Raw genomic sequence first — 16,543 nt, forward strand, 5'->3', positions numbered from 1 at the left:
CAATATAGTCGGAAACTAACCACATTGCGCTACACCGCAGTAAATGGTGCACGGCCGTAAATATAGACCGAATTAAAATTTCTTTCTGGGCGAGTTGGTGCATACTTGATTTGAAAATTATAGCAGCGCTAACACATGCATCCACAAAGGAATAAGGACGAGACACAAGCACTTGTGTCTCGTCCTTGTTCCTTTGTGCATGCTGTTGAGGGTAAGCGGCCGTAAGGCATACTTCTTGAATATAGAGCGAGTGTGCTTGCACTAAGCAGGGCACGCACAAGGCAATGGTGCCTGCAAGGAAGCTTCGGCGGTGCCCACAAGAAGCGAGAATTCGTCGCAGACTAGATAAAGTTAACGGCATGGGCCATATATATAGCGCCAATATAGTAAGCAAATTACCCACATTGCGCTATCCCCCTGTAAAGGCTGAACCGCCGTAAATATAGACCTGTTGAGGCAACGCTACCGTACGGAACACTTTTGGGAAATAAAGGGAGAAAAAATAAAGGTCGTAAATACACAACAAAGTTGATCCTGAACTAGCCTATAACTCCTTTTTACATCTATTTAAATCCGCTTACATCAGACCTTTACCCAACAAAACGAAAACGCGCTACAGAAAATTCCAAAAACCTTGCATCACAAAGAGCCTTTTATCTCATATGAGAAAGGATAAACTGAATAGAAAACTTTTACAAACGAGAGATGCAAATGGCATCCAGAATTTCAAATCTTTCAGAAACAAATTAACATCTATCCGTTGAAACGCTAAAAACATTATATGCACAATATATCCAATCCGCACATAATTAAACGTAACGACGTCGTCTGGCAAAGGCTAAATGGCGTATTAGGGAGAGTAAACTGTAATGTGTATCAGTCTCAAGAAATATTTCTAAATGGCATACCAATGTCAGGTTCTTTATTAGCAAATTCGTTTAATGATTACTTTACGTCTCTCATAAACAATCCCATCATACTGCTAGCTTAGACCATCTTACAGCACATAATCCTGTCAGTGCATTTATAACGCCTACCACTGCCCAGGAAATATATAACGCATTCATAACTTTTCGTAACAGTAGAAGCACGGATGCTGATGGCTTGCGAATTCGCCCTGTTAAATATGTCATCAATATTATCTTTCCGGTATTAGAGCATGTCTTTAAACCTCGCATTTTTAAATGGTACATTTCCGAAAGCAATACAAGTAGCGAAAGCAACTGTTAATTTTAAAGATGGTGATAAGAACCTATTATCAAATTACATGCCTATATCGATCTTACCTGTCTTTTCCAAATGCATTGACAAATTAATTAACGTTAGAATGGTTTGGTTCTGTGAACAACATCACGTCCTTACCAACAACCAATTACGCTTCACTAAAGGACACTCAACGGAAACGGCACTTTTAAACGAAAACGAATTTATACTTAACGCACATAAACAGAAGTTATTAACACTAGGAGTGTTCATAGACTTCTTCAAGGCCTTCGATCGTATTAACCATAAAACACTACCAGGAAAGCTCGAAACCTATGGCTTTCGAGCCGTATTTTTAATCATAATAGAGAGCTATCTGGAGTAACGATGTCAAATGGTTGTAATAAGAAACCATACATCGAATCTTAAATTGTGGGGTGCCTCAGGGGAGCATTCTTGAGCTGCTATCATTAATAATTTATATTAACTACATAACAAACATTACTTCAGCAGTCAAATATATTATCTATGCCGACGATACCACCTCATTATTTAGGTCTGCTAGCTGTTGTGAACAGCTAGCAGACCTAAAATTCAGCATTAAATAAGCTTAACACATGATGTCAAGTAAACTTATTAACCATTAACACAAACAAAACAAAATCCATTATATTTCAACATAAAAATTTCAGGGCTAATATTGGTGACCGTATAATTATTGGAAACTCGCCTGTGGATGTAACCTCGTCAGTTAAATGCCTTGGCGCCATTTTTGATGAACATTTGCGCAGGAATAAACATTCCGATATGCTCAGCGGTGAACTTGATCGTCGTGGAAGCCCTTGCATAGGGACGTTTTTCTCTGCCCACTTCCGTCAAATTATTAGTCTAATTCTCTCTTTTTTAACACCTAAAGTACTCTCGTCTTGTCTAGGGAAACACTACAGGGTCAAACATTACTAAAATTTCTCTACTACAGAAAATGACTGTGCGTGCTATGATCAACTCGACCTATGACGAACTACTTTTTAATGCAATAGTAACTATATGGACACTACAGGCGCATTTCTGCTGTAGCCGCTGCCATCGGTGTCACCGTGAGGTTCCGTATAAAGTCCGGGAGCGATAAAATCGTCGCCGCGCGCCATATGCTGTATGTGCGAGTGAAAGCGTGCGAGGTTGGACCCGCGATCACGGCTCAATATCGCGCAAGCAAGCGAGGAAATCGGAGAAGAAGCGCACAATCTTCCGTCACGCGCAAGGCTTCGGAGGGAGGGTAGGGAGGGGGGGTGGGCGTTCTACTCCGAGCCGATATTTCTTAAAATTCACTCGTGACGGGGACAGAGACCACCGCGTGCTATGTTTTCGCGGCTTAGTTTGTGTTCATACGAGACGCAGCACGAAGGTCAATTCGCTCACTGCGGCTGCCGCGCTTCCTCACTCCAGCATTTTGACAGCGAGTTTCCGCGGTCATAGAGTGAGATGTGTTCATGTCTGCTTGCGCGCGCGTGACACCATGCTTGTTCATTTAGTTAGTATGCCTATGTTTACAAGTTTATACGGCCGACAAAACTATCGTTACTTCGCAAGCTAGCTGTCAACTAATTTGCTATCGCAATCGATGGTTTGTCTTTCGGGCGGAACGGCGACTTTTTTAAGAAACTTCAAGTTTGTCGTGTAAACTTACTATTCAATGCATTACCCTTGCAAATGTACATTGCAGAAAAAAAGCGAGGAAGTCACTTTATTGAACACCTATTAAACTTATCCAACAACATAAAGAAATACAACATTCGTCAAAATGCGACCTGGTTCATACGCCGCGCACGCACAAATTATGGAACACAACTACTTTCCTACTCATTACCGTCCCTGTTATATTTTTCTGGTTATTTATTTCGTTCCTTATGCTTCTGCGACAATGATAATTGTCCTTGTATTACACTGCTTGAATTGCACTTCTTATTGCGTATATTTAGACTCCTCTCTTGCCCATGTATAGAGTAGAGCTACTTAACGATGGCGATCTGCTGTTGCTAATTCTTGTTTTATTTATTATGTACATTAATTTTGAAAGGGGCGCATACCCCTATCAAACCGAATTGATTTCGGCTTTCTGTCTGTGCCGCCTACAGCATGTATGGATATGAAATAACTTTTTGATTTTATTTTGATTTGAGTTCGCTTGGACTAAGCAGGGTTCGCGGGAGGCAATTATGTTGGAAGGCCGCTTCGGCGGCGCCCACGTGCGAGAACTCATCGCAGAGTAGGTAAGATTAACGGCACACGCGTCCAAATAGCGCCAATTTAGTCAGAAATTACCCACATTGCACTATACCCTGTAAAGGGTGCACCGCTGTACATATAGACTTGCTGAGGTAAAGCCACTGTACGGCACATTTCTGGGAAATATACTGAGTTTGCTTGGACTACTTTCCCGCGTTGAATACTTTGCCGCTGCTAAGGTTACACTGAAAATATTAATTAACAAAATCTTGTTGATTAACTTTATCATTAACTTGAGGGCAGTTTATATGGAAAACTTGTAGGGCGTCACAATTTACGGCATACTCAACTGTTTAAATAAAAGAAAAAATCGCACGTAATTTGATATATTCATCGTCGAAATTGAAGGCTGAATCCAAGCAACATCGGAACCGATGAACCGGGAGCGCAGAAAAGGCGGCCGCTTTATTTCGTCAGGCGGAAACGACCCGTGACGAAGGGTGTGACGAAAGTTGAATAAGGCGCATCGCGGCAGAATCGTGTCGGAGAAAGCGGCAAGTCATCTGCGGTGCACAAGCGAACAGCTTATGCTTGGCACGAAATGTCTGGTGCTTATCTGATTCTTTCTTACCTAAAGTGTAAAATGAGCTCAAGGCACCCTTTCGCGCTGTGTGCATGGAGGAGAAAGCGCCGCATTGGCTGGTCTTGACTGTTCAACCTACTAAGCGAAGGAAAAGGTGGAAATGGTCGTAGCACGCGGAAATGAACGGCAACTCTAGGCTAGCCGCGCGGTGGTACGCACCTCGTAATCCGGGCATCCCAATCCCCGCACATGCCACCATTTCATTTCTGTACAAGCACTTTCTCAAAGCTGGCTCCGTCTGCTACCGGAGGCGTCGGAAATGGGTCGGAAAGGCGTCGTCGTGGATGAAAATTTTGCTGTCTCTTGCTGTCTGGTGTCGGTGCTGAGGCGAGCGCGCTGTCCGTAGCGAGATATACAAGAGATGAAGTGTTCGCAAACTGACGAGTTGGCAGGGCCTGAGAAGAAATGTCGAAGGCAGAGGTGCGGTGACGGTCGTAAACGAGAAAAAAACAACTGAGAGTAGCCCGAGCGTAGGGGCGTACTCACCGAAGCGCGTGAGGTGGTCAACATCAGCTACAATGCGCCGATTGCCGCTAGTAATAGCAGGAAGAGGTCCGTAGATATCTATGCCGACTACAACATATACATTTAAATATTTCTGGCGTTTTACGTGCCACAACCACGATATCATTATGGAGCACGCCGTAGTAGGGGACTCCGGATTAATTTTGACCACCTGGGGTTCTTTAAACGGGCGTTTTTGCATTTCGCCCACATCGAAATGCGGCCGCAGCGGGGCCTGAGATTTGATTCCGCACCCTCAGACTTAGCAGCGCAACGACAAAGCTACTTACGCCATCACGGCGGGTCGTTCTCTCTCTCTCTCTCTCTCTCTCTCTCTATATATATATATATATATATATATATATATATATATATATATATATATATATATATATATATGAGAAATGAAGGAAAACCAAGGGGCTCGATAAAGACAACCGACAATGAAGCCAAGCATCAGGGATATTAGGTGTGGTTGAAATTGAAATGGAAAACGAAAGCGGACGAAAAGATAACTTGCCACCGGTGGGAGCTCAACCCACAACCTGATAGCCGGCGACGGCTATCAATCCGTCCACTAACGAGTTGACTAGACCTAGCCCTAGGAGTAAAACCCCTCAATAATTAAACGTAGCGACATCTCCGCCGCCCTCTCCTGCTTCGCGCTCATTTCTCTAGTTTCTCCTAGCGCGCTCTCGCCCCCTGATGGTGGCGCCCCCTTGTACGGTGCGGCGCAGCAGACGACGCCACGCGTTAATGCGAACAGGATGACAACTTTTCATGTTGAATTCCAATGGTAGATCCAGATCAAGTTTTTCTGCTCTGTATGGCGCAATCCTATTCCAATGGCAGAATGAGAGCGTGAGTTGTGTGTTCTAATGGCAGGTTGGGAGCAGCCACCGATTCCGGATCGCTCTGCGGAGCAAAAATATTTGCTGCGCCGAAATCGGCAGATTTGACCGGAAGTCTGCGTGCCGTATTTCTTTCACCCGCCTCTGCATACTGTCATAGTCGCCTGTTTCCGGTCGCGGGCAGCTATGAACGACATGGAAAACATGGACGCTACTATAGAGGCTTACTAGCCTCTATAACGCTACGTCGCGCCGTGCGTTTTCGTTCCTGCTCCTGGATAGTGAGAGCTCCGACTCAGACAATATAAGTTCCAACTCCACGAATAATTTTTCCCACACGGAAGCAAAACTAATGCGCGGAATGCTGGGATGATCCAAATGGTTGTGATGAGCTAGGCCTACTCGGTCCACCTCTAGTCCAGCGCCCTCTCATTTAATTTCCACGCAGGATCGCAGGCATTCCATTCGCAGATTTAGCGCTCGCGATCCGAGTCGGAGCAACGCGCTCCGTTCGTGATCCAGCCGAGCGCTCGCGATCTGCCATTATATTTATTTCCTGTCGCACTGAAATTACATCCGAAAGCCTTATCTCAACCCTGGAAAGAAGAAAAAGCGGTACTAACGAAATATTATGGGAAAGAAAATGTAAAAAAAATATGTATGCTTTGGAGTCACGACAGGCATAGCGTGGGCACACACGTTCGCGTCTCTATGTACGGCTTTTCACTGCGTGCGGTTTCCGAATCGTAGCAAGCAGCTGTGAAGCACGGCTGCCACAAAGAGGCCATCAGAAATAAAAGCTAGAAATCTGTTTTGAGTACCGCCGACTGTAACTGCTCAGTTATACAGCTACGCCGTTAAAGCGAACGGAAGCGATGACTGAAACCACACCAGACATTCAGGCATGATGGCTTCGCTCAGAGCCACACAATAAACACGAAAATTTATTATGTTGGCACCAACGGTGCGCTCTGGCTGCTAAACTTAGAGCATGCTGGGTACAGCGTCCGCCTTCACTTTCTTTTTGCCGAAATCGCGCATAATCAAAGGCTCAAATTGGCCACACCAAAAATTATCCTAAATACAAAACAAATGAAAAAAAAACGTCTTGCATGAACTAAACATCATACGCCACAAAACCGATTCATCGCGGACAAACATTAATGAAACTATATGCCGACCCCACGCACTGTAGGAATCGATGTAAGCGAAGCTTATTGTGCTGTTTACTTTGACTGACGATAATGAGCGGCGATGTTGGCGGTGAACGTTTAATTTCTTCAACGTTTAGTCCAACACAAGAGTGGCGAGTTGATGTTAAACATTACATTGTGTGCACGACTGCTGTTCGTCACAAAGCACACAGGGGGAAGTATTTGCTTGAGGCATTGTTGTGCGCCATACTTCATAACTTCCGAGAGGGCTGAGCATATTCATTGCCTCACATGGTACATCGCATCGTGAAAAGTAATAAACTTTAATTGAATTATGCGGCTGTATGTGCTAAAACTACAAACGGATTATGAGGCACACCTTAGTGGCGGACTCCAGATTGATTTTGACACCGTGGTGTTCTTTAACGTGTCCCTGAATCTAAGTGCACGTTTTTTTATTTCACCCCTGTCAAACTGCGGCTGCCACGGTCGGCACCAAACCCGTGACCTCAAGCAATGCCATAGCTGCAAGGTTAGTGCGGCAGGCTCGGAAGTGTTGATTAGCCGTGTGACGGGGACTTCCATAGTGTCGCCTAGACCCTACAATGCGCTTTAATGCGGCTCTGCTTCTGCACGCCCTGCGTAAATTGTCCTCTTAATAAATGCGCATGCTGTATATTTTTTTTTTTCAGAAATAGAAACGTACTGCACCGTGAACTTATTCTGCTTGCCTGCAACCGCTGTCGTGTCCTCACATCACCTTTTCCCTATCCACCCCCCCCCCTTGTATGGGAACTGCGAGCGAAGAGTGGCAAAGCTGCTAATCACGTTTCGCGATGGCGTCGGTTAGACCAAGTCTATGAACTCTCTCCCCCCTCCAAGAGGCTAATGTGGCGACACCCAGGGAGCTCCAGAGGGCATTGTGCACATGTGACGCGGTGCAAAGGTCCAAACGAGTTTCTCGTGTCGCTTGTTCTCTCTGCCGCACACGCTCTGAACCACCCCCCAATGCGGTGTGCCATTGCCAGAGAGCAACGGCAGCAGCAGCAGTGGGAAAGTCGAAGAATGCTTTAAAGAACACGGTAAGCATAGCGTAAATTTTTATAGAATGAGCAGCGTTTCCCCAAGAATTTTCAAAGCTGAAACACCATTTTTTGATAAAATGTTATTGCATGCAAGTCTGCTTTGTTTTATTATTCGAACAGCTTAATTGACGCTGCATTTTTCCACGGCCACACACACAAGCTTAAAAAAAGCGCAAATTTTAGTTGTTTGATTATCACTCCATTTGGATTACATTAAAGGCATGCAGAAACTCCACTGGAGCTGCCAAAGTATGCATAAGCATGCCCTAAATTTCAGTTGACCGACACCCAACTTTCAAGTTGGCCCACCTCCAAATTTCCGTTGGACCATCCACAAAATCAAGTTGGCCCACCCTCAAATCTCAAGTTGGGCAACACCCAAATTTCAAGTTGGCCCGCATCCAAATTTTATGTTGGCCCACCCCTAGTCGTAGCTTCCCCATGCATTTTCTATGGAGCCCTGTGGGCCCTATGGGTATTCTCTGATCATTTCCTTTTTTTTTTCAAATGTTCCTTATCGCTTGTAAATCATCTATATTTACACTTCTGTAAGGATTAAATATCATCACAAATTATGCATTTTTGTAGAGGTAGAAGGCCCCTTTTCGTGTGACGGATAAATTTTCCTGTGGTATTCGCCAAAGAATGCATTAAAAAAAGTGCGCACCTTTGCTCAAGGTAGAAAAACTGCGTTGACATGGTGCACAACGAAGGATAGCACCAACATCCGCGGTAAATCGTGTGGTGTGAAAACTTGGGAATAAGTAGACTACTTACCTCACAAAGGCGCGCGGACGGCGGCCCGTCGAAGTTTGCGCGACAGATCCGGTGCGTCCACATCTTTTTCGCTCCACATTATGCTTGCCGGACGGCGGAGTAAAAAGTTTTTTTTTCCTTCACTCAAGCGATTACGGTAACCGTAGGCGCAGCTAGTCATGACAAAGATTAGAAACTGCGCCAAGGAAGCGCGCTGTTTTCTTAACGCGCTTACGACGGAAGTTACCGTCACCGTATAAACTACATACTATGTGCACTACGGCGCTTTTTATCTTTTGCATCGAAAATGGCGTCCGAGATACTTCTGCAAGTGCACGTTTTTCTCGGATGAAAAAACAACAAAATGGAAAAGCGCGCACTGTCACGTGACGGCGGTAGTCCAATCGGATCGGGGAGACGGGCGACGGAGTGCGCGGTTAAGGCAGTGTGTTCAATGGGGCTGGTTGGTTCATCTTTAGAATAAAAACAGGTACAGCGCAACACAGAACGAGCGAGTAAAGAACACAGGACAGAGCGCTGCCCACCCTCAAACAGCGCTCTGCCCTGTGCTCTTTACTCGCTCATCCTGTTGCGCTGTTCCTGCTTTTATTCTAAAGGGTAAGGCCTGCACGGCAGCGGAAAGGTTCAAAGGATAGCGCTGCTTTTAAACACTGAGGGGTCTTTACTTTGGAGTATTAGCCAGCGCCACTTAGAGCCATGGCGAACGGTTGCGGATTTTTAACGTAAATACCCAAGTTAGCTGACGGATTGAAAGCCGTTGCCGTAGCAAAATTGGTAGTGCAACGCACGCGTAATGCGGAGGTTGTGGGTTCGGCTCCTACCGGCGGCGAGCTAACTTTTCATCCACTTCCATCTTCTCTTCACCCTCCCTTCATGTTTTCTACGTTTCAATTGCAGCTAATTTCCCTGATGTTTTCCTCGGCTTCATTGTCCGTTGACTTTATATGATCAGTACATATATATACACACACACATATATATATATATATATATATATATATATATATATATATATATATATATATATATATATATATATATATAATGTACGGGTCAGCTTTTCCCGCTGCTTATAAACGCGCACACACACACAGTTGACTCTCCTGTTAATTAGACCTTGACAGAACAGATGGAATTGATCGAATTATGCGGCCAGTCGAATTAACGCTTTCGGTGCCGAGTTTTCCCCGGGGTGATGCACTCCCAGCATCAGATTTCTTTTTGTGAGCTATTATAAAATGAACACAACAGTTTATTTTTGGTTATGCAGAAAGGAAAAAAATCACATGATTAATCAAAATGCCCTCGTTTTATGAGGGGAAGCGGAGATGCACAGGTACATAAGTAACATGACAAAACAGCAATGCAGACACGCACAGGTATGTCAGTGGCACTGAAAGAGTAAAAGAGGCTGAGAAATGCCCAAACACAATGTTGCTTTGGTTGGCAGTATTTACACTATTTAAGGGCGCACTTGGTTTTTATGGTTTCAAAATGGGAAAGAATGGACACTCATGTCTAACATGCACCCGAACTTATAACAAATGCCGCATGTCTCCGGTTCGAGCAATCACCCAAAAAAAAAAAAAAATGTAGAGTTTACCTCAACCAAATAGAACTTTATTCAGGCTTAACATCCATCGCTGTCCTTCTCAGACAGTTATTTGTCGCGCTACACATTCTTCAAGCAGTCCAGTGCATTTGATATTTTGCATTTCTGTAACAGCTCCACAACTATCGCGCACGAGGTGGTGGCCCACACAGATTAACCATTCTGCCAGTTTGCCATGTGGTGCAATACTCAGACACACCGAAAATATGTGGCGCAGCACCACTGCAGCATGTTAGAAAATAACTTCCCCTTCAAATGTGCATTTGTAATGAAAGCAGCGCACCGTCATTGCCGAAGTTCGCCAACCTACACAAAAAAATTTCTCGCCATCTTGCGATGGTCATGGCAAGGACGCTTGCTCTGACATCTGCTATCAAAAAAGAAGTTTCGGTTTTGTATTCAATTGCAATGCACAGACAAGTTTCGGATCTATGCTGTTACATATGCTGTCACTAGTAAGGAATTATAACTGCCAACTTGCAATAATTTATAATGAAATCTTTTATAATGAAAAGTTGCAGAAATTTTACGAGTCGTACAAAATTAGTTACCATAACACGCACGGATGTAAATGTGCACAATGTCATTTACATTGCAGTGGGAAGATATGATCGTGTACTTTAAGAACACAGTCAACACCAGGAGTGTCATTACTACAGTCTTGTGAAGTCATGCCAGGTACCTGTCTTTTGAAAACCATGTGTAACCATGTTCAAGAACTGAAGAGTTCATTTTATAAATACCAATGGCATTCTTATCCCACTCAGCAAAACAAGGGCAAAAAAAAATATATCACGGCAGTTTTTTTTTTAATAGTATATTACCTTTCTTCTGCTGAAGTTCCACAGCTACAACCGCTCTTCTCAAGCCACTTCACTCATACACCACAGAACACTGTCATACGAGTTGAGGAAACACTGCATTTCTAATTTTTAAAGGGGCATTAAAGTGAGTGAATTTCAGTTTTAAATGCAGGAGGTCACAATGTATAGGTCACTAACGAACCTTCCTATATGATTTTGGCCTCCAATTCATATATAAAAGAGAAGGAGAGCAGACAGGGGACAACCCCAGTGGCACTACATGAACTGCTATAAACCAATAAAATACATGTGGTAGGTTGATAGCTTGATATTGATAAGCATGCCGACATTTGTCGCATTTGTGCACATTACAATGAACCAATTTTTGCGCTGGCACCTTCATTTGCACGGAGAAATAATATGTCTCCAATGTCACCCTCCTAGTGCACTGCTCAAGGAAACAGCCTTGTGTTGAGTTCTTTGCATGCAGGCGTCTGCAGGTCCACCTCTATTTTGGCCAGCATTACCTAAGCCAACGTGCTGCCAAAGCCACAGGCATCAAGCAGCTCCGGTAACCAGCACCATACTATGATTGCCTTTGTATTATTACATCATCAGTAGCACGGGAAGTGTGAATAGGCTTTTTTCAAGTCATATTTCTTAAGAAACATGTCCTTAAATGAGAAAAAAAAAACATTAAACGTGGTGCACAGAGCCTGCATTCAACTTTTCAGGAACATATAAATCAACTACACTACGAATCAATCTTTTAGTGTACCTTTCATGCCAAGTTTCAATCTTCTACACCTAAAATAATGTGTTCAACTTATGTGTGTACAAAGGATCGTGATAATTTATATACTGGGTGTCCGAGTTAACTTGGACCAAGATTTAAAAAAGAACTCAAAAGCTCTAGAGAAATCGTACGACCTGCATAGTGGCCGTAGTCATGTGCACTTACAGCCAGTATTTCTTTCATCACAAATTATTAATTACTTTTAATTAGTGAACTTTTTAATTATTGCTTGAATCACAAACATATCAATTACAAAGTAGTAGGGAACCTCAAATAACCACCAAATCAAGCATTTGTTTCGTGCTCAGCTTTACCACGGTTTTTCAGAGAAAAAACAAAAGTGCGCCAAACATCCAAAATACGAAATAGACACGCTCACGTGCCGCTACTCGTGCGCTCCCAAGCGAACAGCCATGGATACATGGCTTTACTAGCGGTGGCATCTCGATACAGGGATTCATGCTATGTGATTGTCACGGCATTATGAGAACACGCCGCTGACGCAATGATAAGCGTAGCGGAGCGAAAGGGCGGGGGGGGGGAATTTCGAAGCCGAGACACTATGACGGCACACTTGGGACTGTAATTTTGCGCACTCATCTTGTTCTGTAGATAGGCGCGCCTGGAACGAATGTTCCTTTTGTTCCCTTTATCAAGAGATACAAACCTTGCGCAGGTTATGTCCATCTAATGCATTTTGGCGGATCCGTACGGCCAGCATATGCTGTTGTCGATTACATAAATCATTTTTGCTTGACATGCCAGTGCGTAGATAATAACGGGAGACCTCAACGGTACCACGCCAGTGACCTGCTCTTCAAGAAGACAGCCAGGCCCTTCACGAATGATCAGAAGGCTAAAATGATCCTGGCTCTGGGGGCGGCGCATGGCAACAAGAGGAAGGCAACAAAGCTATTCTGGATGTGCCATTGTGGAGGACGCCCTAGTCCATCAACAATACTTAGAACATACGTAGTCCTTTGCGAGACGGGTAGCTTCACAAGAAAGCGACACGGGACGGCGACGGTAGTTCAAGAAACGGAAACGGATGTTTTGGCATTCTTTGCTGCGAACTCTAATGGTAGTGTCCGCGACACCAGTGTGAAGATTTTAAAAAAAGCTCATATGCGCCCGTACCATATAGATCCTGATCAAAAACTTGAAGACAGATTTTGAAAACAGACTTGACTTTGCCAATTGGATTTCCACGAAATGTGAAGAATAACCGAACTTTCTCACTCACGTGCTTTGCACGGATGAGGCAAATTTCTCCAGAAGTATACAAGCTAATCTTCACAACACGCACTACTGGAGTAATAAGAATCCCCACTGGCTGCCTGGCACAAACACAACACCAATACCAGTGGTCGCTTAATGTGTGGTGCGGTATTTTTGATGGCAACATCATCGAACCCATCTTTTTTGACAACACACTAACGACTCAATGCTATATCAACGACATCCTCGAGGGCCCCGTGAACGACGTCTGTTGCAACATTCCACTTGCGCACCTTCGGAACATCTTGTTTCAACACAATGGTGCTCCTGCACATAATAGTAGTCAGTCGTGAGCATGGCTCAACAAGGTTTTTCTTTGACAGTGGATTGGCTGGCACGGACCTGTACCCTGGCCTGCAAGGTCGCCAGACATGACATTGCTGGACTACTTGAAGGGCTATGTGAAAGATTGCGTGTATAGCAGCAAAACTACCACACCGGATGCCATAAAGGCAAAAATAAGCAGAGTCGGCCAAGAGATTCCAACGTCGTTGGTCAAAGCTACAACAGCTCCAGTGTTGGAAAGAAGCAAGTACTGTACTGCTTCGGACGGTGACCTGTCTGAACACGTGCTATAAGTGGCAGCGGAAAGTAACCGTTCAAAACTGGTGTAAAATATGATGCTGAATTCCAATGGCAGATCGCGAGCACTAGGCTGGATCAAAAATGGAGCACATCGTTCCGCCTGAGATCGCTCTCGTCAAATCTGCGAATGGAATGCCTGTGCTCCCGCGGGGGAACTTAGTGCAGGGAAATCAAGTGAGAGGGCGCTAGTCTAGAGGTACATCGGATAGGCCTCATCACCATCACCACCATCATCTGGATCATCCCGGCATTCCATGCGTTTGCTTTTATTCCTTGTCGGAAGAATCATCCCTAGACTTGGGAACTTTTAGTGTCTGAGTAGGAGCTATCACTCTCCAGGAACAAGAAAACGCATGGTGCGATGTAGCATCCATAGCTGCCCGTGACCGGAAACAGGTGACCATGACAGGAAGCAGAGGCAAGTGAAGGAAATATGTCACACGGACTTCCGGTCAAATCTGCCGATTTCGGTGGAGCAAATATTTTTACTCCGCAGAGCAATCCGGAATCTGTGGCTGCTCCCAATTTGCCATTGGAACACACAACTCACGTTCTCATTCTGCCATTGGAATAGGATTGCTCCATACAGAGCAGAAAAATTTGATCTGGATCTACCATTGGAATTCAACATGACTGTTTAACGCATCTTCATGATGGCACCCTATCCTCACATAAAAAAAAGCTCGTGACAAAGATAAATATAGGTAAAAACCTGCTTTGTTTTGCCTCTTTTCTGGAGTTCAAGAGACAGAAAGCGTAAATGGCTAAACCAGTTGCACCTTTGGATGCTTCTTTATGGGCAGCTGATACATTTTACGCGCTTTTGATTTATTTTTTATTGAAATAATCTCCTGAGTAGCTTTTATATGTTCTTCCGAAAGCTTCCTTCTTTTTTCGTGCTTTTCTGTGCACTATTTTTTTAACATTGGTTGAATTTATTTTGTAGCTTTGTTTCACGATTTGCAAAGGTTAAAGCTATTCCAAATGCCTCATGATAGAGCACAACATTCTTGCGTGTGCAGATGCTGACGCTTACCGCACCACGGTAGTTAGGTCACGAAACCTCTCAAGCCATCCTAAATGATGAAGCCTTGTATGATGTGGCGATAAACGACTGCAGCCATATATCTTTCAAAGGTTGCTTGTAGGCGCTTGAGTAGCGGTACGCGAGCACGCATCTATTTGGTATTTTACAAACTTTAGTTTTTTCTTGGAAAGAAGAACCAGGCACACTTCAGCACAAAATAAATGCTTGATTCAGAGTTTATTTAAGGTGCCCTACAACTTTGTAAATGACATGTTTCCAATTCAAGCAATAATTAAAAAGTTAGCTAATTAATAACAATGAATTAATACTTGGTGATTAAAAAATACTGGCTGTAAGCTGTGGGGATTTGGGGAATTCGACGCGCCATTGCGCGGGCGCATTTCACCCATGTTCTGCAATCCTTAAGCCACACTGCATCCTCGCTCCGAACCAGTTGTCAGCGGTGGCGCTCCACTCGCGGTGGTTCGCGGTGAGGGCGGAGCTAGTGACGTCACGAAGCGGCCCCTGGTGGCTACTGCCGTGACGGTAGCGGCGCTCTTGCTCCTTGGGATGGCACCCGGTACGTACATGCTTCCTCTTGTCCGCCGACACCTTTGTGACTAGGACTGAGCTCACGCACGGTGCCTTTGCCCGTGCAGGGAGCGCGTACCTCGTGTTGATCCTATCCCGATGCTAAGCCGAAGAACGGGTGCCTAGTGCTCGCGCGAGGTCGTACCATGCCGAGCCGCACTCATCGGAGGCCCAAGCCAAAGGAGATTACTCGAGCTCTCGTGAGTTGGCCCATCGGTTATCGCAAGAGCAAGTAGCATAGCCACCGGGACTTTTCCTAGCAGCGTGTCCCAGCTTGAGCCTGTGCTCTCGCAGCGACGTGCTACAGGCGCCCCTGACTATTTTCGCCCTTGGTGCGGGACCCCTTTGGTTCCCTGCCGTCCCGGGACCGGGCGTTCGTGCAGTGTTGGGTGCCGTTGGAGACAATAAACGGTTTCCGTCAACTTAGGGCAATACTGTGTTCTTGTGTGCGTCGCTCGGTAGCCCCTTGTGGCCTGAGCTCGCGCGCAGCGGCACTAGAGGCTGACGGCTGACGCAGCCCTGTGGCTCGCTAAGCTCGAACCGGCGGTGGTCGGTACTCCTGTGAGACAGTAAGACCCCACAAAGCACACGACTACTGCTACTATGCAGTTGGTAAGATTTCTCTAGAGCTCTTGGGTTCTTTTTAAATCTTGGTCCATGTTAACTTGTACACCCGGTATGATATTATAAAGGACACTACATGCCTCCAAATATCTCCATTGTGAGCTAATGGGTAGAATGTCAAGTGCAACAGATTTCAAGCTCTGGAGGTCATTTCAGTATCTGTCTGAGCTCTCTGGTCCAACCTGTGTCATTACTACACTATACAGGCCTTGCATGCTAGCATGCAAAAGATGCCTTCAAAGTGACAGTGCTCATGACATAGAAGTCAGCCTTTATCAGACATGAAAGCTAATTTCGCTATGCCTCCTAAGTGACAGTGCTTCATGTGGCAGTGACAGAGAACTAGGTAGTGCATATGATTCACACTGAATGCAAATCAAACCTTAGCAGGTGATGCATTCAGGTGATGATGGCAGGTATTCTAAAGGTATTATTTTACATGCTATGCCAGTAGTCTGAGTGGTTCTCTGCCTACCTATTATCTGGATTGGCTGGTTGTAAACAGATAATAAGATTGAAATAGAATCGAGTGAAAACCTTTTATTACACTGCCCCTCAACACTTTCAGCACAACTGGCTTTTCCGTCTAATCAAAGGTATCAAAAAGTGGTGTATCTTGTGACAGATTTTGACATAGCCACAGAGGAAGAAAGTATATTCTCGCTCAAAGAATAATGCCCAGGTGCACTCACTATTTCTTTCCGCATAATGTCTACAGCTGCACATAAAGCACAAATTGATATGCACCATCAAACAGGCAGTACTAAAACTAAACAGGGACTTG

Source organism: Dermacentor andersoni, chromosome 1, assembly GCF_023375885.2.
Source record: "Dermacentor andersoni chromosome 1, qqDerAnde1_hic_scaffold, whole genome shotgun sequence".
NCBI lineage: Eukaryota > Metazoa > Arthropoda > Arachnida > Ixodida > Ixodidae > Dermacentor > Dermacentor andersoni.